The sequence below is a fragment of the Oenanthe melanoleuca genome, chromosome 11 (genome assembly GCF_029582105.1).
Source record: "Oenanthe melanoleuca isolate GR-GAL-2019-014 chromosome 11, OMel1.0, whole genome shotgun sequence".
Taxonomy (NCBI): domain Eukaryota; kingdom Metazoa; phylum Chordata; class Aves; order Passeriformes; family Muscicapidae; genus Oenanthe; species Oenanthe melanoleuca.
Genome location: NC_079345.1, coordinates 10,587,330 through 10,614,000, shown reverse-complemented (window position 1 = coordinate 10,614,000; position 26,671 = coordinate 10,587,330). Strand labels below are relative to the sequence as shown.

At 33.4% G+C, this 26,671-nt stretch overlaps 1 pseudogene; it reads right to left on the bottom strand.

The window, feature by feature from the left end:
- Positions 1–13,525: 13,525 nt before the first annotated feature.
- LOC130258035 (protein fantom-like) lies at positions 13,526–25,914 on the bottom strand (annotated as a pseudogene).
- Between the last annotated feature and the right edge of the window lie 757 nt (positions 25,915–26,671).

Below are 26,671 nucleotides of genomic sequence, written 5' to 3'. Positions count from 1 at the left end.
AAATGCTTTATTTATTATAAGAATTAATGATTTTTTTTAGATTACTTATAGACTTACTCCGATTTTCTCCATGCAAAAAATCTAAAAGACTATTAGTTTCCTTCTAAGCTCAAAGTAAATTTCTTTCTACCCATGCAAATCTCATTTTTATTAAAGAAAATATTCAATTAACCTCAAATATTCAGCATACTCAAATCTAATTAGACATGAATAAGAGATGCAGCAAAGCTATAGTAAACACACATGCAGATTTCATTACTATTATCTTACTGGCTTCTCAACTGGTATTATCAAAAAGCAGACTCATTAGGTTTTTCCCCCTATATGCAAAACTAACGTTGAGTAGAAATTAGATACCCAATTATCTAAGCAGACCTCTACAAATAACAACCACATAAGTACAATGCTGCAGAATATAGTCCTGAAGCAATTAAGACCAAAACCCACATTTTAATATTGACTTGTTGGGATATTTTAAAGTTCAAACAGCTTTATAATCCATACCCAAGCTGTAAATAGAAAAATCAAAGTTGCACAGTCAGGTTCTGATTAACAGAAATAATAAAATACAGCACTACTACATTGGAAAGCCTTATGAATTAAGTCTCTCCAAAGCATAATGCTATTTTCAAATATCACACCTTGAAATGTATTGAAGTTTCGTAATTACCTTAAAACTCTGAAATTTCATTCTATATTCATCATATCTTTCCTACATTTTTAGTTAAACTTTGCCAAGCAAATACCTAAAAAAAAATTAGACCATAACTAGCATGCCCAGGAATCAGAGTATTGTGTAAGACTTTTACACCTTCTGAATTTTGTTATTTTCAGAGCAATGAGAATTCAAAATGCAAGAGAAATGAAAAGCCTTTCGAAGCTTTTATTGGCTTATGGTATTATTTCAACAGGTTTTGAAAAAGATAATTCATTTACATCTGCCTAACTAGAACATCTGGAGAAGTGCCTACAGAAGCTAACAAGATGAAACTGTCCAGCTCACAAAAAGAGTTCTTATTTATGAAATGTCTTATTTAACATATGATGCCACAAATCCCATGTGTCTGAATGGAAGGAAGCCTCAGTGAATTCAGGACTCTGCAGAACTACTGTTTTTCAGTGGGTTTCTTTTCCTTCCCCGAGGCCTTACAAAGATCAGTGTCCTTCTTGCAGTTACAAAAGTTAACAACTGCATGGTCGATTGAGAGCAACTACTTTCAGATGTTCAGATTTATTAGAGTCTAGCATATGCAACATGTAGGATTAAGTATTCTGCAGTAAATAGCAATTTATTAGTATTAAATACAGTTGAGTTATTTCCCATTTAAAAAAAATTCTTTTTAAAGGTACATTGAGTATTCACAAGTGGTGATGAAGTCCATTACATAGTTCTCTAAATGTATTTCAGTTGTACATGGTTGGATAGAATGTTTTCCTTTTGCTTTATCATGTATAAATAGAAAAATTAGTTTGCCATGCTCATCCGAAAAAAAAAAAAAAGTTATGTAAAGCCTAATTTTAAAATGTATGCACTACCAGCATATTTAAATATAGTGCAGTTTCAACTTCTTACATAAGCCTATTTTTGCTTAATAATTGCAACCTTATCTCAGTTCTTAAAAATCATCATTAGCATTTTCCAAAATAGTTGGAAGAATGGCAAATACAACCAATACAGACATAAATGCAAATATAATGTATAGGAAATAAGCTTTGTTGCAGGCATTTTCATAAGACAGAATTTTAGGGAAGGAACACACCTGCTCAGAGATAAGTCCCACTCACCAGTGCTATAGTTACAGTCACTCCTCTGACCACCTGTTGGGTTTGGAACTGACAGTGGAGTGTCCTCTGCAGGGAAATTGTTTCATCTGCATTCTAAACTCAGTTGCTGTATTTCATCCAGTGTAATTCATGACATAGTAAAACCAAGTGATGTAATTTTAATCCAGATTTTTCAGCTTCCTATTTAAAAACAAAACATAAACCAAAATAATTATTTTTTGTTTCTCGAAGTGTTAACACAAACCTAACATCCATGTGAACCATTGAGTAGTTTGTAAAATTAACACTGATGGACTGATTTGACATAGACACAGTAAGAACCTAAACCCCATGGTTTGCAGTTAAGAATATTGTTGCAACAGATACTGATTGACATTTGATGCTTAAAATATTTTTGCAATAGTCATAGTCTACTGGAGAAGATTAGATTAAGATTATCTTTATGTACTATGCTATCTGAACCATTGATTTCAGTTGCCATTATTTTAGCTACATAGCAAAGTGATCCTGCAACTGCTGGAAACAGTTTCAGTAATATTAGGTACCAAAGTTTTCCAAATGGAAGAGAATTTTTAGTGTCTACTGCACACTATACCACATTCAATAAAAATCCACCAAGTCACAAAGCTGTTAAGCATGTAAAGTACAACTGCATTTATATGAAATCCAACTTCACATACTTACCTTGACTAGTTAAATCAAACAGTTGTTTAACAGTTAAAATTAATAATATCATAAAATTAAACACAGTTGTTCTTCATCACACCTTTTCTTACGCAGAGCATTCAAAGACAACATTCTTCAAAGAGCAAACACAACATGTTGGAGTACGGAAATGTCAAAAAATTTTTTTTTTTACTTCTTTCATTTCTTTCAAGTTCATATCTTTATTGGAAATATTTCCCCTATGTAGAAATATTTTGACAATTTCTGATTTTAAGCTTAAATCACTTGAAGTATTAATCATATGCAGAAGATTAGCTTTCTAGATTCAGTGTTCGAACTGCAAGTCAATATTCTAATTTATTAAGGAGATAGCTTACATTTCCCCAAGCAAACTATATGATTAATCAAACTGAAAAGCAGGTGTATCCTATTGTAAAAATATCCATCATAAAGAACAATTTCCATTGCCGTCAAGTCCTTTCAATATTTGATGAAGTAATTTTACCCCCTCCTTTCAAAAGACATTTCCTTTTATTATGTATCCTAAGACACTTTAACTAAAAACCCAAATCTGAATATTTCAATAAGGTTGTTTTATTATTCAGTAGATTCATGGAAATTTTACTAGGATGACAGAAAAAATTCCACACCATTCTGTCTCCACTAATACAGGTACACGGCTTCAGCTGGCAATATTACTGGGATTAGCATAGAATGATGAAATATTTAAAAGGAATTTTTTTTCTAAAATCTAATAAATCAAATGACTGCCAAATGTCATTAAAGTGATGGTCTCTGACTTGAATATGCTTTTCATATTCAAATTTGAAAAGAAAGAGATGAAAGCCTGGAAAGGTTACTCAGTTTCAACTAATAACCTCAAGCACTCTACATTCACATGCATAAAAAATGAAATTGGCTCTATTGTCTAATTTTACTTCAGAAACAACTCTTTTCTTCTTGCACTGAACAGATGTATTAGCATCTGTATTTAAAGGGATATGCTGAGTGGTTTTGTTCGCCCCAAAGTATTTAGCAGCTATGTCAGACTAGTTTGTACACAGACAGTAGCTTATGAATCAAGTCCAAATACAGTATCCTGTATTATAAAGTGTTCCTTTTACATATCTTAAATTTTGTTTGACATATTTAACACTTGTAATTGCATACAGTAGGCAAAGAATATTACACTTTTTCAAGACTAGTGAGGTAAATGCAGGTATTCTGCTTTCTAACTTAAACCAAAGCAAGTAACTGAGTCATGCTATTAGAAAATTATGAGAAAAAAAACCCAAAATTATCTTGGAGCTTAACAGTCAAGACTATTTTGAGTCCCAGTTTCATTGATATTAAACGTGAATACAACATATAAGAAGCAGAACACAAGTTGATTAAAAAAGATATTTATGAATAAAAAATAAAGAACTGTTTAAGAACAGCATTAGCTATCATATTACCACTAATACAAAACCACTCACATTATGTAGCCATGCTGAAAATATATGTAACATCCAATATATGATAAGAATTAATTAAAAAAAAAAATGTGATATTTCTATGATGCAGAGTAAAGTATGTTATTTAAATCTATTCCTAAGATTTTTTTTAAGCCTAGTCTCATTTATTAGGCACTGTTCAAATGAACAATGGATAGTTTGTCAACTACTGCCCACAAATAATTCTATTTAATGGGAATAAAATTAGTCTTTACACTTATTATTTAAAATATAATACAAAATTTTACCTAACAGAGAATGGGCAGATATTGAAGAATATTAAACGCTTTCAAAAATGTCTTAGAAAAACTGCTTCAGTGCTTTTATTTTAGGTGAGGAAAGCAAAATATGGGCAAGATATTTAGTCTTTGTCAAAAGACTTTCTCTACCATTTAATACTGACTCTTTGTAATTAATGCTACCCAAAGATTTGGAAGAATCACTGAACTCTTTCAAAAACCTTTAGGATTAGGATATGTACTAAATGCATTGGACATTATATTCAAATTTGAAATCTCAACTTTTCTCACCTTTTTGATCTGAGATTAAAAAACCTTGGTTTAATTCTGTAATGAGTCTTGACCGCCATCTTCAAACAGCTGTATATTCCGTATTCTTTATTTACTGTTTGGTCACAATAAAAGGCTAACAATTCAATATAAAAAACAGAATTCCAACTGTCTCAAATGCTCAACAACAGTGTCCCACAGAAGTGCTTTAAAAAATAAGTTTGTGCTTTTCTGAGTTGAAAATACCTTGCTGAAAATAGGACCAATGTTCTTATTTTTTACATCCAAGCTTTTAACTAGCATATATAAAACTCAAAATAAAGGAAGCTTCTAAACTGTAAGATCAACTTGAATCCTGTATCTGTCAATGCTCAAAAATATGCATACTTTACTCCATAGCATTTTATATATTTATTTCCAGAGTTAACTTATTCACTTCCATTTCAAGCAAAGAGCATGTAAGATAAACTATAAGCTATTCTCCAATAATCACATGTAATCATCCATTTGCTATCAATATTTCAATCACTATGAATATTGATTAACAAATATATTATTGAATGAGAAATAATCCTCTTCCTCTATCACGTGCTGAGTTCCTGTGATCATCTTATTAACAATGTCAGAACAGAGCCACAAAGAGTGCTGTTACAGGAAAGTCATTGTAATTCACATGTACAGACACATACACATTACTCATTAAGGAATTATGATTAAAGGGCAACACAGAGTCATATACACATAAATATTGCAGAAGAATTATTCTAGTCCTGTATGCAGTGATTTTTCATGTGAGGAAAAATCTTCCATTTTCACCTTTCCCCCACACAGGTGTAGATGTGAGAACAAGAAGAGTGATACAGAAATGCTCCCTGTTCCTCCTCCACGTGGATGGGACTTTATTAAAGTGCATACACCTTAGACTCTCCCTAAGACCTGGAACAGAGATGTCTCCCTACTGAATAGCTCTTTTGGAGCTGGATCCCTACTGAAGGAGGGAAAGGCACATATAATCTTCCCCCAGCTTCATGTTTTGACATGTGCCAGGAGAAAAACAAAATAGCCTGAATTAGCACCATGATAAGGTTCAATGCACTCCCTTCAGCTCTTAGAATTCATTCTTAGAATTAAGAACACACTGAACAAAAAGATCTATTTCTGCCAATGATGGGAAATCTGGTTGCTGCCATTTTATCTAGCGCAGAGTCCAAATGCATCATTTTTCAGACCAGCGTAAATTCATCTTTAATATCTTCAAAGGCATGAATTACTCGCTACAGCTTGAGCCAATTCAATGATTAGGTACTGGCTCTCTATGCAAATCTGTAACATGCCAGCCCTGCACTCCTTTTCTTTTCCAAATTAAAATTTCTAATTCAGTATAGAGCACCAAACATTTTAGAAAATAGAAGGTTCTTGAGGGAAGTGTGCTTTCCCACCAAAACCATGACTATACATCTGATCAAGAAGTCACATTTGTACTTTGCTCATAACAGAACTTTTGATAGTGCTTCCTTTTTCTTCAGCTTGCCTCATACCCGTTTTGAAGAAAAAACATAAAATTGTTCAATGTTTCTCCATAGGTGGAATTGGTTTTGAAGGTTTTTTTTTTTAAGGTTTTGAACTTTTTCTCTAGCACTGCCACAACTAACAAATTTTATAGATAAACTGTTTCTAGGGAAGAATAAATACAAAAATATAACTATATCTGGACCTGTATGACTGGCGAGATACAAACTTGCATAATTCTTAACTTAATTTTCTCCCCAAGAAGCTGGGAAAACTACATAAGCAATACTGTAACTGTCCTAAACAAAGGTACACCTACTCCTGGCAGACTGTCTACAAAAGAAAATTTCACTTTTTTTAATGCTTGAGCACTCATCTTTGATTGATCTATCAGAAAAATAAAAACCAAACACCAACTATATCAAATCTCAAAGCCAGTTACCTACACAGGTACCAAGGAGTCACACAATTAAGAAAAGATTCTATAAACTTAAAGCTACCTTTCATTTCAAAGGGAAGCATAATTCTTAAGTTAAAAAAGCACGAAAGGCAGAAAATTCCTTGAGGAAAAAAAGACATCCGTACATTTTTGGTATATTGAATGTACAGAAATAAGATGAAATAAGTAGCAGTATTACATAAAAACCTAGTCCAAGACAAATATAATAGGATTTCTGCCTTTGTATATACAGCTCTGCATGTCTTTTTCTATATGTAGATAACAGACATCTTGATTTTAAAAAAAAATTAAATTTCAAAAATCTGCATTTGAAAGTTAATCCATTTAGGAAAAAAAGTACCTCCTAGTATACTGAAATAAAGCAGAAGTGTCAGTATGGTATCTTAATTTTTAGGAGTTTATTGTTTAGTGCATCTGTAGTGAAAAACTACATCAAAATTGCACATTTTGTGGTTGGGTTTCTTATTTAGAGTTTTAATACTTAGTATTTGATACTGTGTCTTCCCCTTGTCATTACAGAACTGTGCGAGAACAATACAGACCTTCAAAGGTGAACTGAACTTGATTTTATAATATGCATATTGTGAAAAAATGATGTTTGGTGATATTTATCACAACTAAACAAACTAAAACTCAGTTTCAAATCCCATCCTTTGCATTTTAGGCCTCCAGTTAGAAAAATACTTTTCTATTCGTGCAGTCACCGTAACTTACTTCCATGTCTGTAAGCTCTGATAAGCAGTCTGTCCAGTAAGCAGCTGAGGAACACTTGTATTGATAACCTTAAAAAAAATTTCCAGCTAGGTTGAGAATGACTCCTGCTGATGCTTTTCCTGTAGGCCTACACATTCAGCCTTAAATATAGCCTTCTATTTAATTTCATATTCTGACTAATTAGTTTTATTGGTTACCTAAAAAATAAAGGGCAATGACTTAGGATTCTGTAGTTTTCAATCACTTTAAAAGCTGGTGTTTGTTGGTTTTTGGTATTATTTGTCCCTCTTCTTTCATGTCTTCAATCACAAAGAATGACTTGCAGTACATGCTTTCAATTACAACTTCAAAGTATATTTGACAAGGGGTAGATAGAAGTTGTAAATCCATCATTTCAGCATAGTGTCTACTCAAACTTCTGTCATCTCACACTTTATCAGTTGGAAAACACAGCTCAGGTATTTCCTGGATTCTTTAAACTTTCTTTTACTTTAGTTTCTGGGTTATAGTGACCCTCCTGAGCAAACAACCACCTCAAAGATGGAGAATGGCAAATGGTTCTTTCTAATCTTAGACCAATCAGTAGTCTTTGAAAGTACTGACTACAAAGTTTAATAAGTTACTTTTATCTTACTCTGATAAGATGCTTCTGTTTCATAGATTTTATTTCTTGTTTTATTAAATATGTTGGTGCAGCACTTTTACCTCCTCAATTTCTTATAGAAGAAAAGCACAAAGCAACAGAGCTTAGTTCTAGACAGGACTAGGAGAATACAAAGGATTAGTATTTTTGGCACAGTAGAATTAAGCCAATTTAGAAACACAGGGTAGTGCTAAAATCCTAAAATTTAATTCTCTAAATTCAGATCAGATATTCGCAAAACAAGCCAGGTTGACAAAAAACCACTGAACACTCAAAAATCTCCCTGAAATATACCAAAGACGTTCAAGGCCTGCAGCAAATAAGTGCAAAGAGGAATCAACAGCCAAAATTTAAGATTGTAATACAATATCCAAATAATTTCCTTTTTTAAATGAATACAGCCAGCACATATGCAAAAATACACTATTCAATTATACCAAAAACCCCCATAATAAAAGGAATAGTTTCTATTGTTTTGCTATACATAAGCTTGAAGCTTTACAACTTCTCCCCTTGGCACAAGCATGTGCCCTTCACCAGGAGAACCATGACCAACTGGCATTGCGTTTTTGCTGTTTAAGAAAGACTTTCATGTCAAAATTAGTTACAACTTGAGATCTTAACTTAAAAGTACAGGTAATTGCTGCTATCAATAAACTCCTATTAGAGCAAGAGAATGCAGTTATGGTATCTGCAAGAAAAAAATGAGAGAAAAGCCAGAACCACTAGCAAACAAATTGGGTTTGCCAGTAATTATCTCATGGCACATTTTATGACAACTTGGAAGTTGACAGCAGTAAATTTTTTTGGGGGAAAATTGAATGCTATGTAATTTCCTGAAAGGATTTGGTGCAGACGTGGGAGTGCAAAGGAGGAGGGGATGGAAGAGAAACGACTTTTTTAATTTTTTTTTTTTTTTAATATAAAAACCATGCCAAAGAAAATGCAAATTCCCAGTTTTGATGTCTATTTTGAGGATCTGAAACAAGGCTTTTAATCAATGTATTATACATCAAATTGATAATGTTAACTTCTGATTATTCAAATGTATGAAATATTCATAGAGAACTGTCCAAACTTTTACATTTCTCAGACTTCTTTTCTCTATTAATTATCATGCCTGGAAGCTTTTTAGTAAAAGCAGCAGCCATCAGCCTGACTGAACCTGACAAGCTAGCAAGGCCCAATTACACTGGCACTATGTGGCACTTTGATGTACTGGAAACGAAAAGAGATAGGGGCAAATTGTATAGCACATTATGTTAATGACTTGATTTAATCCAGCCACTAAACTTTATGTAGCCTGTTAAAAAAGATGCTAACACTAATTATGCCACTTTGGAAAGGAAAGAAGGGGACAAGCATTTCATACCGACAAAGTGAAGCTCATAAATGTTGTAAATGAAATGAAACAAAATGAAGTAATCTATGATTAATCATACATCATAGACAAGAAGAAAAGAGAAAGAAGCAAGTGGTATAGTTAAGTACTGGAAAATCTGTTAGATACCCTTTATGATCAACATATCTAAGAAATAACCATGAACTGTCTAATTTGCAACATGCAAAAAAACCTCAGTGTGATCTTAAATGGCTTAAACAGTTTGGCATACAACTCAGACTAGGGGATAATTAGCATAACAATCTCTAAAAATCACAAGTTTTATTTACAGTGTTTGATTACCAGCAGGATATTTATCTCAAAAGATAAAAGGCAGTGATTTTTAATCTTAAAAAAACCCACAAATTCAGTAACAATTTTGACATGCTGTATTCTATAATTAACCCAAGAATTTATATCAACCAATGCATATTCTTAAAATCCAATCTGTATCAAATACACTGTTGTCTTAATAATTCAGAGGTTTTATTGTTTTATCTACCCTTCATGAACATGCATTTTTGTTACCATAGGAACAGATCAATGGAGCAAGGTAGAAATTGATGAATCTGAAACGAATCTACACACAAAGTTCTCGCAGAAGTGCTCTTAAATAATTGTGATAAAATAAAATACATGTTAACTAGAAAATTATAGAACAAGTGTATTATAATTTGACTTAATAGAGATGAGTAGCAGTAATTTTAGTTCTCAAAATTACAGGAGAATTTTTTAACATTATACACATAAACAATGCAATTCCATCTTGAAAAGTACCTTCTGCATCTTTCTGAGGAATATATGAGTGATAGCACATCTAAACCTCTTTTACAGCTTAAAAAAAGAACAGCTATATTTCTCATACAAAGAATTGCTCTTGATGCTAGTTGCTTTGTAGGATGTTTCACAGGCTTGAAAAGAGCATTTAAAAAAAAAAAAAAATCAAGCTACCTCTAGGATATCACACTGCAGAACACTAAAAACCGTGAAGTCTGATAGGATCTAACAGTACAGCCCTGGTGCTTTAAAAGAAGGCTAAGACAGATCAGAAAAGTTAATTGTTAGAAGTACTGTCATTAATTTTAAGTACTAGTTTTATATTTTTTAACATTGTTCAGTCAAGGTTAGATCAAAAAGTATGAAATATTTTATTTTTTTTTTCAAATTTGTATTAAAGTCATCTTATTTTTTATATATGTCTTTGTGGTAATTAATTGCTGGTTTTAAGAGCAAGTCAAGAGAACATGATTAGTGCAATTGGCCACAAATAATAACAGAAAAAGAAATACAGGGAAGTGATTTGATACTGCACCTATATAACTTTACTGAAAACTGATGTTAAATACAGCAAAGCTACTCTTAGAGGGCATTAGGCTTAAAATATTTTTTTTAGTCTGAACAAATAATTGCTATAAACATTTTGACTCAGCTGTTTAATATTCATGGATAATGGACTTGAAATAATACAGTCATTGCTGTCAGTTTTTATTGCTTCAAGAGCATCATCACCTTGATCTGAAAAGCATTAGAAGAATCAATGTGGTTAAAGCCCTTTACTGTAGTCCATCTGAGTTTTGCTGAGGAACCTGATAGCAATATAGGTGCTTTATTTACAAATGAAGAGTAAGTGCCAGGCAAATCCTCTCTTCCTTGCAGAAGTAACCCTGAAAATCAATGACCTTTAGATTCATCTAAACTGCATCTCTTTCTGATTTGTAAAAAAAAAAAAAACCAAAAAAAAAACCCAAAAAAAACCAAAAAAAAACCAAGAAAAAAAGTGTTTCCCAAATGAAAGTTGAGGACTGAAACAATATAAGTACTGTGATTAATACTGAGGTATGAACAACTGTTAGCTTTATACAGGAATGTTGCCTTAATTTGTGGATTTCCTCTGACTATGTTAAACACCACGAACACATAAAGAATAATGTATCCTTCTTTTAAAAGAAAAATATTTCTGTATGCAGGTGGATTATTTCAGAGCATTTTTGGTTTTTCTTCTCTGAAGCAAATTACTTATAAACTCAACAAGGATTCAATATCATTTTTTTCCAAGTTTTCTAATGCGTTCATATGCAGAAGCTGCAAACAAATGAACATGAAATTTTAGCATTCTGTTTGTGCTTTTACTGTAAACTTGGTATCTTGGACTTGGTTTATTTCAATGATAAACAATTTAAGCTCAGAGGGGGAACAGGATGACCTGTCTTTTATAATCTTTAAATAAATCTGCTTCTAACAACTTTAAGTCACGAATATGATAAGACATACTACCCCTCTCTCTGTCTGAAAGGATTTCCAATAGCAGCATTGGCTGTTATCTGCAGACAAAAGGAGCATATTCATTAAAATAGTCTTTAGAACAGCATAGTTCTAAGGGAGAATATAAAGACATTTAAAATAGAAGCCAGGTTTCCTTTAATATTTTATGAATCTAGGTCAGATACCAGACTTTTGCATTCAATTACGATACTGTTTCCATTTGGGAGGAAAAAAAACACCACCATATCCACTACCCAGCTTCAGCTATAAAGTACACCAGAATATAATTTCTGTCATGGAGCTTCTCATAATGAGGCAGCTCCCACTGCTAGTAAGAAAGGCTTAAGAAAATGGAAAGAGACATAGATTTATTAACAAAATACAGTTACTTATTCATAAAAATGAATTCTACCTCCTGGTTCCAATTCTTCAGTTATTTCTCTCTCATTTCCAGAAGTAATTGATGTTTGGTCAGCTAACTGCTCCTCTGACAGATATGAGAGCTTTTCTATCTCCTGTTAAATTTCTTCAGCCATCTCCACCTTATCATCTGCTAGACTTTCTTGTTTAACCTCCTGTCCCATATGCTACATAAAAAGATAAACTTACACCCCTTGAATAGTAAAACTTACTGAAATTCAAAACTGGAAGAGTTATGGCCCATATTCATTATGCAAAGTGTTTAAACAATGGTATTGCTTATGCAGCACAGGAAACAATGAGGTTGTCAACTGCAGTTACAAATAATTGATACAGTAAAAAGAAATTCTCTAACTATGTATATTTATGAAAACATAACTACTATAATCATTTGGTACCTGTCAACATATATACAGCCTCTTAGATTTCCAGATTCATTTATATTTCAGCTCTTTCAGTTCTACAAGACTCAGTTAAACAAAAAAAAAAACAAAACAAAAAAAACCTACTCCACTCCTATCTTATTCAGTTAGCAATTTTACAACTAAATTATACAATATTTTCTGTTTCAAAAGCAAACTAGTATCATATAAAAAAGAAATCAGCCTTGTCACACAGTATAAATGTTGTCTAAGGTAAAATATATTCAGCACATAACTTACTCTGAGGTAATTTTACTCCCTTGGCTCCCTTTGAGTTCAATTATGTACAATAATACCTCATCAATGGATACAACATTGTGGGGTTATGTCCAGGATGGAAACTTAGTGAAGTCAATGGTGTAAAACCCTACAGAAGTGATGCCCTGATGTGCTCTCCTGGAGCACTGCAGCAGTGCCACCACCTCCCTCTGCATGGGACTCCAAGGACAATTGCAGACACCGTGGCCTGGGCTCATCCCCACCCACACATTTCCAGAGTCTTCGATGTCTAATCCCTGCTTGCTGGATAACACAAAGGGATTTGATGTGATTTATTCACTGAACCCATGGTAGGTACCTCTTAGACTGATAGTTACTTGTACACTCATAGAAATAGATGCACATCACTTTACCTGTGTATGGGAATTGATCATGGTATGAATGTTACTATCTCGTATCTACAGCCAAGTCATTGTTACAATTGTAGTGAACCCTATGGAATTGCCTGGTAAATGTTAAAATACTCAGTGATTAAGTGTTGCTAAACTCTTTTGCACCTTGATTTTTGCACCCATATCTTGGCACACTTACCCTCTTGGCACTCCTGACTTTAGTCATTCCAAATTGCTTCCAATATGATCTTCCTTTGTACGGCTTAATCTGTCTAGTAAGTGAGCCTTGCCAACAAACTCTGTTAAGTGATGTTTTCACAAATTCCTATTAAACCCTGCTTTTGCCACAACCTTTGATAATGTTTAAGTAGCCAAACCACTTGTTCACGATACCTATTTAGCTATATGCCAAAGTCACTCTATTTATTATTTCTCTCCATTATATATTGGTAAGTTTTAGAGGGAAGGCAAAACAAACTCGACCCAAACAAAAGCAAAATGTGCAGGGTCAGAACCTGGAACTTCATGATCCTTGTGGGTGCCTTTCAACTCTGCATGTTCTAGGATACTGTGATTCTGTGAGACGATCACCCTGTGATCCTTTCCAAGCTGATTCTGTGAATACTTCTGCAGTAGCAACGACAAAAAGCTTTAATCAAATGCTAAATATACAGGGCTTTAAGGGTATTAGAACATCTATACTATTCTGCAGCAACTTAATAGCAAAAGTCTAAAGTGAAAGTGTAGTACCCTGGCGATACATTTAGGAGTACAAGAAGCTCTGAAGTGCCAATCTGGGGAATGCAAAGATTACCATTTAAGCATTATGCCCATTATGCCATAGGAAGAACAGAAGATGGAAAGCGTTGGCTAATCTTCCACACTCAGCTTAACCAAATAAAAGTACAGCCTATGGTATTTTCATGCTCTGAATATTATTTTAAATTTAGCCTTACATAATCAAGCTGTCAGTAACAAGTGCCAACACGTCGTAACTTCATATTATTGTAGCTTAAGGTATCTATTTATTTTAATATCACTTAAGGCCAATTTTGCAAACACTTGCTGTGGTCAAAGAAAACATTTAAATGTTCAATTTAGTATTAGATGTCAATAAAGCTACTCAGAATCTTAATGGTAATCACATGAAGAACTGAAGCCATACTCATAAAAATTATTCACAACAAGTAGGTCCCCTCCATTCCATCAGATTGTTCATAGAAATATACTTTAAAAAATACACATTTGAAGAATCAAATCTAAAAATATTTAGTTACTTCCTGTCTGTGCTCTTCTTTTTTAAACTTTATATATTGCCACAGTTACAACACAGTTGTTGAGATACAAAAAGAGATTGCAAAGTCTTAAATATTCACTGAGAAGTTGCCCTACAGCATGGGAAAAACACATATGAAATAACCTCTTCAGAAGATAAGATAAATGCATTATTTTAAATGTACACAGCTGTAAATAAAAATCAGTGTATACTGAAAGTATTAAAAATTTCTGAATTAATGAAGTTGAAAGACAATTAAACATGGCCAACGGCCCATATAGGCTTCATGTAACTTTGTACAGTAAATAGAATAATGGCATATAATTTGAGGGAGACTATCAGATGGGCCTCTTTTTCGTAAGAGCTTTCAATATAGAGGAGAGAAGAAACACTGAATAAAGAGTAAGCATTAACCCAACAGAAGAAGAATAAATGCAGCTGAAAAAATATGAGCCTCATTCAGCATATAATCTGCATTTGGTCAGTTTTTGTACTTAATAGCTAGTCATAACCTTAGCATATTGTACAAATGTTCACTTAAAAGGCAGCTTTGAAATCACCACCAATAGAAACTAAACTTTTCTGGGCAATATTCCTGAACTTCAACATAGGTATGACCTCACATCTTGAGAAAATATTAGATTTTTTCAGAAAAATACCTCTTTCTACTTTGATCTTGTCAAGGATTGCATTTTTGTCTGCTAAATCAGATTTGATAGCCATCTCTAGTTTAGCAATTTGCAGTTTCATTTGCTGTTCCTTTGATTTCCACTGCTGTTCATGGGTCATACAGAAGACACTGTAATAAAACATATGGCATGTGAAAAACTCTTAGAAATCAACCTCAACAGAAAATAATAAAGAAAAAAGCTTTTAGTGGCACAGAGACCACTGTCATCATGTCTTAGGAATTAAGTAAACACATGCTGGTCTGCTGCTGTTGAAACCAAGGCGCCTTTCTCAGGCTGCGGTTAGAAAACATGAAAGAGTTTGTGGGATGAGCAAAGGAACTGGCCTTAATTTAGAGCTCCAAAGTCAAAAAGTTGGCAGCATACAACATTTGTGGGTCTAGAAAAGGAATTCAGATGCATATCCCAGAGTAATCCACAACTCCAAACCTCAGCAACTGACAACTAACAAAACCATTCTTTCCGCATACAAAACCTCTTAATGTAGAGAACTGGGATCATCCACCTGATTTCTTTTAAATCTGTGAAACATGCAGAGCATAAAGTCAGTTGCCTGTTCAAAGAAAAATGTTGACCGCAAAGTGACAACAGTTTTCTCATACTGTAAAACAACAATTCTGATACTGATTAAGAAGCACATTTAAAGTAATCTTTCTCCTACTTTAAGAAACAAAATCCAGAGGTGGGCCAAGAAATTAGAATAACTTTTTTGCCTGTAACACATTATTTACTTGTGAACTACCAATCTGTCTGCAATAAGGACTGCATGGACACAGAACTAGAATGGCTGAAACCACAATAAAAAGTGTTACTCAGATTAAAACTAAATTAAGTACATTATAAAATTTACAGTGTAATTCTCAGTAGGCTAAAAGACAAAGCTATGCATATAAATTAGACACTGAGTGGTATAGTCTTCATATTACTATATTTCCATTCTTATTTACTGGAAAAATGCCGATCTTCACCAAGCACAAACCAGTTTATTCACTTTTGTACTCTGTGAAAAATCAGTAATTGTAGGGTTTTGTAAACAAAGTCAACTCCTCAACTCTTTGGTGAAGCTCATCAGCTAAAAAAATGTTATATTTTACATACATCAGTGTATTAAAAAACTTCTGATATCTATTTATTTATCCACCGACCTCTTCAAGAGATCTATGTAACAAGCCTTGACCACAAAGAGAGAGAAGAGATGCTGTAGAAGAGACAGCCCACATAGGTTCACAGACTCTACATGCTGACTGAGAGTTCTGAGTACCTGTGAATGCATTTTTATATCATGTATTTGAAGAATGACTTTAAGATTAAAGAAATAAAATATTATATCATGAATTGTAAACTCTAAAGTATATAGTTTATATTCCTGATCTGTATTTTTCATTAAAAAAGTTATATATTCCTGTATTTTGTCTTTTTCTCATACTATATCTAACCTATGTACATAGTTCTATAGGCACAGAGCATTTTATAGTGTGACTGTTTTCACAGCATGCATGAACTTAAGCAAAGCTTCTAAGTCCTGCAGTAATACACACATCACTCTCCTATAATTTTGAAGGTAAAATGTGGGCAAATATAATGCACTGAACCCAGTACCATTCCACAGTATGGAAAGGTACGGAAGAGACAGTGTGTTCTCTAATTGCTTAGAGTTTGACTGGCTTCCATAAGGAAAGCATAACACTCTTCAAAACAGAAGAAATACTGTCAGTTTTCACACTTCTGAAAATGTCTTCAAGTTTGAATGGCCACAACACGCAGTTATATGAGTTCATCACCTTTAGGTACAATTACTTCACATAAGGATGCAGCCAGGTATAAGTTCAGTTTTTTAGATGACTGTGCTGGCAGAAAACCCATTAAGCATTATTATGATGGTTGTTAAGAATTTAGATGTTTAAATGAAGAACGTTAGAAGACAGGTTTTATCTGAACCCATATAATGCTAATGTTTTTGTCAGTTTGAATTGAGTCCACGTGTGTCACTTTCTTCTTTCAAATTCTAAAGATTACATTTACTTAAATTCATGTGGAATTTCTTTCATATTTACTGTATTTCACTGGAGTTGGAGCCATCTGTGTAACTATAATGGTCAACCACATCTGGCACCATTTCCTTTGGAGGAGGTTGAAGCATTGCTAGATTTGCATTACAAGATCATATGAAAACAATTCCTCCAAACTTTTTATACAAATGAATTGTTTTCTTGAATACTGACTAAATAATAAAAGTCAACTGACAAATTCATACTTGTTCTTTGCAAACTTTTCAGATTCAGTTCTGAAGTCTTGGCTTTACCAAAATTCCCATCAATGTCAAATAAATTTCCCAAAAATAACTTTAAAAAAAGAATGGGATTATGCACCTTTGCCTCCATTTAAAGAAATGAAAAAAAAATTATTAATTAAGTGGCATTTGTGGACACTGGCCTATCTACAGCTAACACAGGTAAGCCATACTAAAGTTGCATTGTTCAAATAGGCAACCAAAAAAGCTGGCTATTAAATGGTGGTTATATAATCCTTCTCTTTCTAATTTATTGATACCTATACAGTAACATGGAATGATGAAAGATGAATCAATGTTTAAATGCGAGTATATGAAAAGACAGATGATTTTAGTAAAAGAAACACAACAGTAGAGATTACTGTGCAATAATGGAAGCTTATTTTCAATTTCTCTTGCTAAATATCTTTTTAAGTCATCCCATTATGCTTTTAAATAGAACAGAAAATTTCTAGTCAGATTGTTAAAATGATTTATTAGTTTGAATTATTTATCTGAATAAATGATAGAGAATAAACAAAAACATCATCAGAAGTATTTATGACGTTATCAAATTTTGGGGAAATATCCAGCAATTAACTTAAGTGAGAGACAAGTGACCAGCTTCTCCATACGAAACTCTAAATATTGTGACTACACAGCTGTTGCACCTCTTAAGTAAAAATAAAGTTTTAAGCCATTTGTTCTCACAATTTTCTACTACTATAATGTTTAAGTTCACCTCAGACCGCATAAAAAGTATGCCAAATATTGAAAGAATAATAGGAACTAAATTCGGTATCACTTACAATATGTTTAGTTAATGTTATTCTTTTGTTAGACTGGCAAGCTAAACAAATTTTAAAAGAAGAAATAATCTGGATACGAGAAAAGGCTTCAAGATCTACTTTCTGCAATTATTAGCTGAAGGACGTGTCTTATTGTCTAACCCTATTCAGTGTAAAAGACAATACTGGTTCACAATAAAGGAAAAGTTTTTTGGAAGATAATTTTTTCCTTTAATATGCTTGTGGCAACTGACTACAATTACTTCCTTTCTGAACAGAACAAACTTTTCTGAACAGAGAATTCTGAATCATATCTTAAAAATGCTTTTAAGCACTGCTGATAAAACTTATACATCTTATTATGTATAGGAACCTTTGTAAACCCTCACGTGAACGTACACAAAAATTGCAAGCAGAATCAGGGGAAGCTAAATGGCACAAAGGACTCCTCAAAAATAAACATTGGAGAAGCTGTCAAATATCAGACTTCATGTAATATCATTAAGACATGCTAGAAGAATTTAACACAAAAAGTTCAACCACCACTTTCTTCAAAAAAAAACAAAAACAAGAACCCAAACAGAAATAATATATGCCTTCTAAAACACGACCTTCTTTCAATTACCCTGATAAATCTACTAGAAATTCAAATAAGAGCTTTTTGAATTTACTTTCAAAAAAGTGACTACTACTTACTTTTAATTACTTTTTTTCAGAAGTAATCTACTATTTCAAGAGAATTAGAAAAAATATAGTCTGTTTCAACAGAGCCCTGGCTCTCTGAGTACCGGAGAGTTTCCATATACACGGTCATATGTTGAATAGCAACATAACCCTGGTTACACATGTGCAAAAGCACAAAATATGTACATATGTTACAGAATACAGGACATTAAGATCTATTAAAGAAGGACCAGGATCAAGTTTTCTGTATCCAGAAACACTAACTTACCTTACACAGCTTATCATAGCTTTTCTTCAAGAGTTAATTCTCTTTTTCTGGACTGTTTATTCTTTCCTGCAATTAAAATGAAGAGAGAAGTTTCAAGTAATGCACACCACAAAAGGAAATTACAATGAATGTGTGAACAGAGCAAATAATTTTTAGGCACTGTCATGCTGTTATTTGTTCTTTTAATACAACTGTCTCTTAGAAGCTTCATAAGAAGATAAATCCGCATGGATTTACATTTACATTAGGCCCAAAATCTTTTTCATGCTGTTTAGATGAAGCTGAGTGTAGCATGTTGCAGTTGATCAACAGTATCTAATCACATTCTGTCTTATGCAAAACAATACCAAAACCTGGAGCATATATTTTTGAACTGTCTTTTAGTAAGTGAGTATTTACTAGGGCATGGCTTTTGCACAGAAAATATTTTTATTAATATTATAGAAACAACACTCCCTTGCTCCAAAACATTCACTACAGCAGGATATGGTTTAAAGACATGAGATACTTAAACGAGAATATCTGCTCTCTGGGCATTAGACTTTAAAGGTTTGGCAAAAATACCTACGAAGTAAACTTAGTTAACGTAAAATACATTTATAATAGGTAAAGCAGGTGGTAAAACCAAATATAAGTTGCTAGAAAATGCAAGAAAAATCAAGTAATTTTCACACTCTTATTCTTCATACATTGAAGAAAATGGGGAAGAAACCATTTGTTTAGCCTTGCATCTGGACAACTTGTTAGTGATGATAGAAGTCTCAGAGTCTCTAGACAAAGAAATGGAAGTGACTGATTTGAACTGCTGAGTATGATGCAACACTGTACTAAGTAAATCAGGTTCAAAGAATACTAAAAACTAGCAATACATGATCAATAAACCAAGTATTATGATTTTTTTCTATTAATAAGCCATAAGCCACTTGTTTAGTATCAGAATTGACATGATATCTTATGCTTTAACTTCAAATATTGTCCAAACACTAGTGTTTGGACAATGTGTCACAGGGAACACGTGTGGTTCACAATTCTATGAAACACAAATAGCATTTCAGTCAGGTTTTCTTCTGAACAGTATAAAAAACATATAGTACCAGGTCAGTCTTCTAAATGTGTTTGAAAGGTCTATTCACATCTTCTTCACTGAAACGTATCCCAACATTTCTTTTTCCCTCATCTGCATGCACTACCTAAAGTAAAAGATTATAGCTCCTGCCCACAACCTGACCTCCTCTGTCCCTCTGTTTGAAATAGGTACTGATTGTCATTTGTTTTGAAGATGGAACCATTTTAACTGCCCCTCTTTAAGCTGTTCATTCAGTTCATCATCTTTTGCTAATGAAGCATCATGGTTGGTCTTTACGTTCTTTAGGCTCTATGAAAATAAAGGAATATTTAGAAAAAAAAATAAAATAAACACACCTAGTAGAATGCTACAACACAGCAGTGGTCTCCCCAGCAGTATTTAGTGCATATATTCTCAATGTGGTCAACAGGAGACACTCTTGATCCAAGTAACTGAATGCACGGCTGGGGGAAGGTGGCACTCACAGTGCTCTCAATAACATTAAACCCTCAGTTCAGTCATGATAAAAACGACCAAGAAATACATCTGTTCAGCAATTAAAAGATTTTGCTGTGGTTATGGTGGTTAGACATGCTGACCAAAACACACTGCAGCAGCAAGCAAAAATGAATGTTGACCACAGTTATGGTAATCACAGAGCTTGCCACAGCTCAGTTAACCCTTAATTGTAGATATATAATTGTTCCATAATCCTCATACACTCTGTTCTATTTTCCTACTAGTAGTACTTTAAAAAGGGACTTCTGATTTCTTTTACATTTTCATTTATTTCAATGGATGTCATTAAGGCACATTTAACCAATTTTAATATTAAATGAAGAATGCCGATAGAAGCTCTGTTTTCAAGTTGGTTATTACTATAGGGGCTACATTCCACATATGCTTTAACAAAGCCTCATTCATTAAGAATTTCAGTGTAAATCATATTCAAAGTATGACCTGAAATAACAGAGCACAGAAGCCAATCTTGTTTAATAAAATTAATGTATGAAAATTTATGCTAAGTACCTATGTATGTATAGATAGTGCTTAATGACTACAGACAGAATAAAGTTAGATACAGTTTTTTCAATATACTATTTCCTACAAAGTAGTTGAATAGAGAGGCTGAATCTGAATCCTGTACACACTACCTAGGTTCACTTTTGTCTGCATATACAAGAAACAAAACCCCACTGAATACCAATAATACCAATCACCAACATGATCTTCAACCTTTCATATCTCATTTGTGAGTTAGAAAATTTAATGGAGAATAAAAAATATTAGCAGTCTTATTTCACACAGTTAATAAAGTTTATTGTTCATAAACAATCTTTTTTCAGTGCTCTTCTTGCTGTCCTGTACCTGTGAACACTACTGCAATAGCTTCAACGAATTACACCTTAGAAACAATTTTTTGAGTCTTCATATCTCTCTGTATTTTATTTCTTACCAAAATCACAATCCTTAAAGTCTCTAACCCTCGCAACTGCACAAGTGAACTAATTTTTTCTTTTCCATCTCTTAGCTTCCACTTTTTACCTTAAGTTCTCTTCCATTTTAACATAATATAGGAAGAAAAATAAACAAATAACTAACTAGGCCACATTGGCAAAGCCAAGAAAAGACAAGAAACACTAAAACATGCTGTGTTGGTAAGTTGCCATCTAAACTAGAAATGTTGGATGTATTCACATTTAGTAGACACATCTCGAACATTCAAATTATTTGAAATGCAAAAACCATTGGATTCATCCTCTTATAATAACAAAGAGACATAGAAAACACTCATCCTTCTCCAAAATGCATCTTTCATTGTGAATATTATACACGTCTTTAAATACCAGTTTGAGTCCTATGAATGTGTTTCCATTCAGCTGTTGCCAAGAAAGAGTCAAAAGCACTTGATGTTTGTTGTAAATTACCAGAAAGTTGCATATAATTTAAAATTGAACAGTTCACTTGTTGCTTTTTATCTAAGAACCCAAAAAGCCATGTGAAACCTGTCTCCCCTGGAATTTAGATAGCTCACCTATGAAAAACTAGATTTGAGCTGCTAACAGAAGAGCTGCTTTGGTAGAAAGGATATAGGTATTACACCAAAGAGGAGAAGTAGGCAAAGCACAGCAAAAGTTAGAAATGAAACAACACGGGGAAAAAAGGAATGGAATAACAATCTAATGGCACAAGTGTGATTTAGAATGCTAAAGAATAAAAGCAGTGAGGGTTTGCAGGGATACCTGGTGCTTCCAGCTCATAAGGCTAGGATACTTTACAGAGCTCTACTGCAGTTAGGATTCCCCTGCTTACAGGAACTCTCCCATTTCCAGGCTGCCAATCGTATCACCTCCATACGCACATGCAGTTCTCCAAATACATATGGGAAAAAGCATGCAAGAGCTGTACAACTAAAACCTACAGAGAATCTACCATGCAATTACACGTACTGGTGATATTTTCATAAAACTACTATTTTTTAAAGAAAATTATTACTTATGGTAGCCCTCTAAAATAATTTCCGTGAGCATGAAAACACCAGCTAAAACCAAATCTGAGAATAAAACAGCAAAACCTCCCCAACTTTACGAAAGATTCATAAGGTCAGGAGGGTCTGGTACCCCTTTTTTGGCAAATCAGTATATTTAAGTCAAAGATCTCTCTTTAAATTATCAGGAGTCTCTTTCACTAGCCAGACAACTCAGTTCATTCTTCACAATCTGTCTGGGATGACTTTGCAGATAAAAGCACTAGGATCTCCTAGACTATTCTGAAAAAATCCCAAAATTTAAGACTAAAAATCCTTCCTCCATCTGGAGCAGTTTGAGAGAAGTGTAATATATGGTTCATTTTCATGTACTCAGCATTGACTCAAAAATCAAGAACCGTGTATATTTTTTGTTCCATTTATACCAGCTTATGTGATGAGAGTAGAGAAATACACTGACCAAATTCCAAATATCTCTTGAAACCATTGCTGAAAGAGCACTGCTTTTCTCAACCAGTTGTTTACAGATCTTGATAATTTCCACATTGTCCAAAATGTTTAGTCTTCAAATTTAAAAATAAATACATCATGAGCTTAAAAATACAAAATGAATTACCATATTTGTTTTGTTTTGAAAAGTTGGACTCTTTTTTGCAAATCAGCTTTCTACAATAGCTTTTTCAATTCTAAAAATTTGGGAGATTTAGTGTGTAATGCCCAAATTAATGTCTTCTTCTATAATTCACATTACAGAATGTACGTAAATAAACATGATGATACAGCTGCTTTAAACAATTCATCAACATCTCTGACTATTGAATAAAACAGGACATGACAGACAAAACCTCCATCTTCTACTTAAAGAGATTATTTGTTCACTGTTCACTTTTCCACCATCAAAGTATTTGGTGAAAGCAGAATACTGCTGCCAGGGTATAGAATTCCCTCTTTTAGTTTAAACAGACCAAATTCTGCTAATAAAAGAGTTTTAGCAGCTTGTAACACCTGAAGGCTTGTACTTAAACATACTGCAGGTGTGTCTAAACGACATGAAAATCATTTAATATTTATGTGGATATTCTTACAATTCTAAGATTATAAGATTTGAGGATAACTTGTATTGATATACATTATTATAAATCCAAATAAATCCTTATTATTTGAAAAGGCTTTTTCTCTTCCAACATATATCAATTTTAGATTGGACCTACTGTCACAATGCCATGCTGGAGCAAGAGAGTGGAGTACAACTCTTACGCATCTGTAAACCAGCTGAATACATGAAATATTTTCCTCTCATTCTTTAAAATATCAAATGCTATTGTGTTTTGGCATTGCCCAATTAATTCTCCTAACACAAAAGATAAACACAGTCACAAATGTGAGATCTATCCCAAGAAACAGGCCTAACTCAATGCTAAAACTATCATATGTCTAAAACATGTTATCTACATAAATTAAAGTTGTGGTGAGTATAGACAGCAGCACTGTCTCATGCTAGCTATTTAAAAGCTAATGTAGTGGCACGTTTTTATTAATCTTGTTCCACACATCAAACAAAGGGGTCTGATGCCTTCAAAGGCCCTTTTTTTTTCCTTTCTTTTTTAAGCAGGGGGCTTTTTTTTTTCCTTTTTAAGTAGAAAAAGGAGCAGATGATAGTGAAATTTATGATGTACAGATGTAAACTCCATAGCTTCTGACAGTCAACATTAACTATTTTTTCAACAGTGAATGAAACAGCATTTGATTTAAACAGGTTTTAGATACTAATATTATGGAGCAAATTACTCAAATTTAGAAGTGAAAAATTACTTTTTATTTGGATAATTTAAATTCTTGCTAGAGAAAGCATGTGCAATAAATTAATTTTAAGTGCACTACATTGATCACAATTTATTTATTTAAATAAAATATGACTAAGAAATGTCCATTGCATCCAGGTATATGAAAAAGAGCTTGCTGTTGAACAACGAGATCTTTTCCGATTTTGTGGGCAAGGCACAGTTAATTGAGGAAGAATCTGTTGGGAAGGATCATTTTTTTAGAAGTGAAGTCACCAACCAGTAGAATAGAAAATGACAATCTACACAGGCTTCTCCCACCTAGGTAGGTATATTCTGCTCCCTAAATATCTGTCCAGATATTCTGATATTACTTAAAAATAGGGTTTATATACAGATTTTATAAAAATTAACTAGTATTTTTCACTTAAACAAGTATTTCCCTTAAAGTAATGTGCAAGACTAAACTTGTACTGAGATAGTTCAAGCAATATTTTCTTTAGTGCCCAAAAAGTTAAAAACAAAAAACAAAAACAAAAACCCAAAAAATTGCCACAGAAAGTGGGCACATGGAAGTAGAGCTGAACAGAAGTCAGAAAAAGAAAAGGAATTAATATCCTGTTGAAGGCAATAACATGAATTAATGGGCAAACTGATCTAGCTCTATGCCTTCTACGACAACTGCAGAAATAAGGAACATGAACTCTCATCTTCATGCTGGCTTTAAAAGTCTGAAATGGAAAATGGAGTTAGGAGAAAGTGACTCTTAAAAAAGCTAAGAATTATCTTTGGGGTTAATGTCTGAAGTACACCAAAGAAACAATCTCTTTTCCAGACCTCTTATCATTTGGATTAAAAGCATATAGAGTGGAGTCCAAACAACAGGCTGGGGACCAGCTGTGTGGGAATGGGGCACTGATAGCAACTTACACCAGAAGGAAATGATTAAAGAAAGGATCTTGACCTCCACTGTACAAATTTATGCCAGTAAATCCCAGATGGCTAAGCTAATAAAATTGAGGTCTAATTAAACCACATCCCTTGCATCTTGTCCTTGCTTCCATATGAGCAGGACATGGACACAATACTGAGACTACTCTTAAGGAGCCCAAACTATTGTATTAACTGGATTAGCAGCACAAAAACTTTACCCATTCATATGCAAAACTGGAAATCCAAGCAAGAAAAATACATATCACCACAAACTTCTCAGGGTCACTTGCCCTCTGCCTGGCAAAATAAGCAAAAGGCTTTTCAGCTAATTGTTCTCCAACACAAATACACCAATGGCCAAGACACAAGAATCCCAAGCAGAGAAGAACATGAATATGTAGTACTATCTAATAGATCTACATACAACTAATTGAGTCAAATAACACAGCTAATAGATTTAAATCCAGAGTCACAATGCAGCAAAAACTTAAAAGGAATTAAAGAAACTAAAAACTGACAAGCAAATAAAAGCAAATAAGCTTTATTCATTAAAAAATTAACTAAACAAAACACAAGAAAAGTGCACAAACGTGCAAATACCTACCTGTTTCCACAAATGCAGTCTGAGATGGCTTTAAAGATATTTTTGGAACACACTAGAGTACTTGAGTAAATATGAGTTATTAAGTAATTTGAAGATACCTGCTTGCAAAATGGTCTTATTAAGAATTAATGTTTTACCTTGTCCACTGTATACCATAGACATCAAATCTCAAGGCTGTGGTTTTGGCCATCTTTTAATTACGAACAATCATGCTAATTGTAGATAAATTTTGTACTTAAAATGTGTTTAGTCTAATAATCCATAGGCCAAGTTTGTCCCTTAGGGCAAATTTATACATTCCTGAAAGAATCCCCAACAAACTCCAATTAAATATAGAAAAAAAACATTAATTGCAGCCACATTACAATAATCATCTCAAGGAGTGCAGAATGTGAACTCAGCTCTGTTATGTAGCTCTTGTGTTAGACAGAAACTGCAGTGAACCTGCAAAGGCAGCTTTAAAATACTACTGGATTTTTTGTGGATATTGGACTCAGGATAACCAGTAACTCCCTTCCTTAGTGATGATGGACTAGTGATTAATTGTGACTACTTCACTATTTGGTAACTACAATTATTTCAATCACAAGACTTCTTAAACATGTAGCAAAATAAAGAATGTTTTCCTAAAGGCTGGCAAAAATCTAACAGCAGGCTGACATCAAAAGGTGCTACCTCAAAGAGATTGGTGGAAGCCCAGTCCTTTTGGCACCACACAGCTCCTAAAGAACTTCAACATTGCCTTTATATGCGTACATAGCAGGATGACAGCCACATGTTTTCTTACAGAACACAAGAAAAAGTTGCTAATAATATCAAAATTCAAAGGCATAAGTTACAAAGGTGAACTAAGATGACCTTACTGGTCACCCAAATGACCAGGTTTTTCTCCAGAATTCCAGTATGGACAGTTTCTTCTGCTGATACAAAGATTAAAAATAAGAATT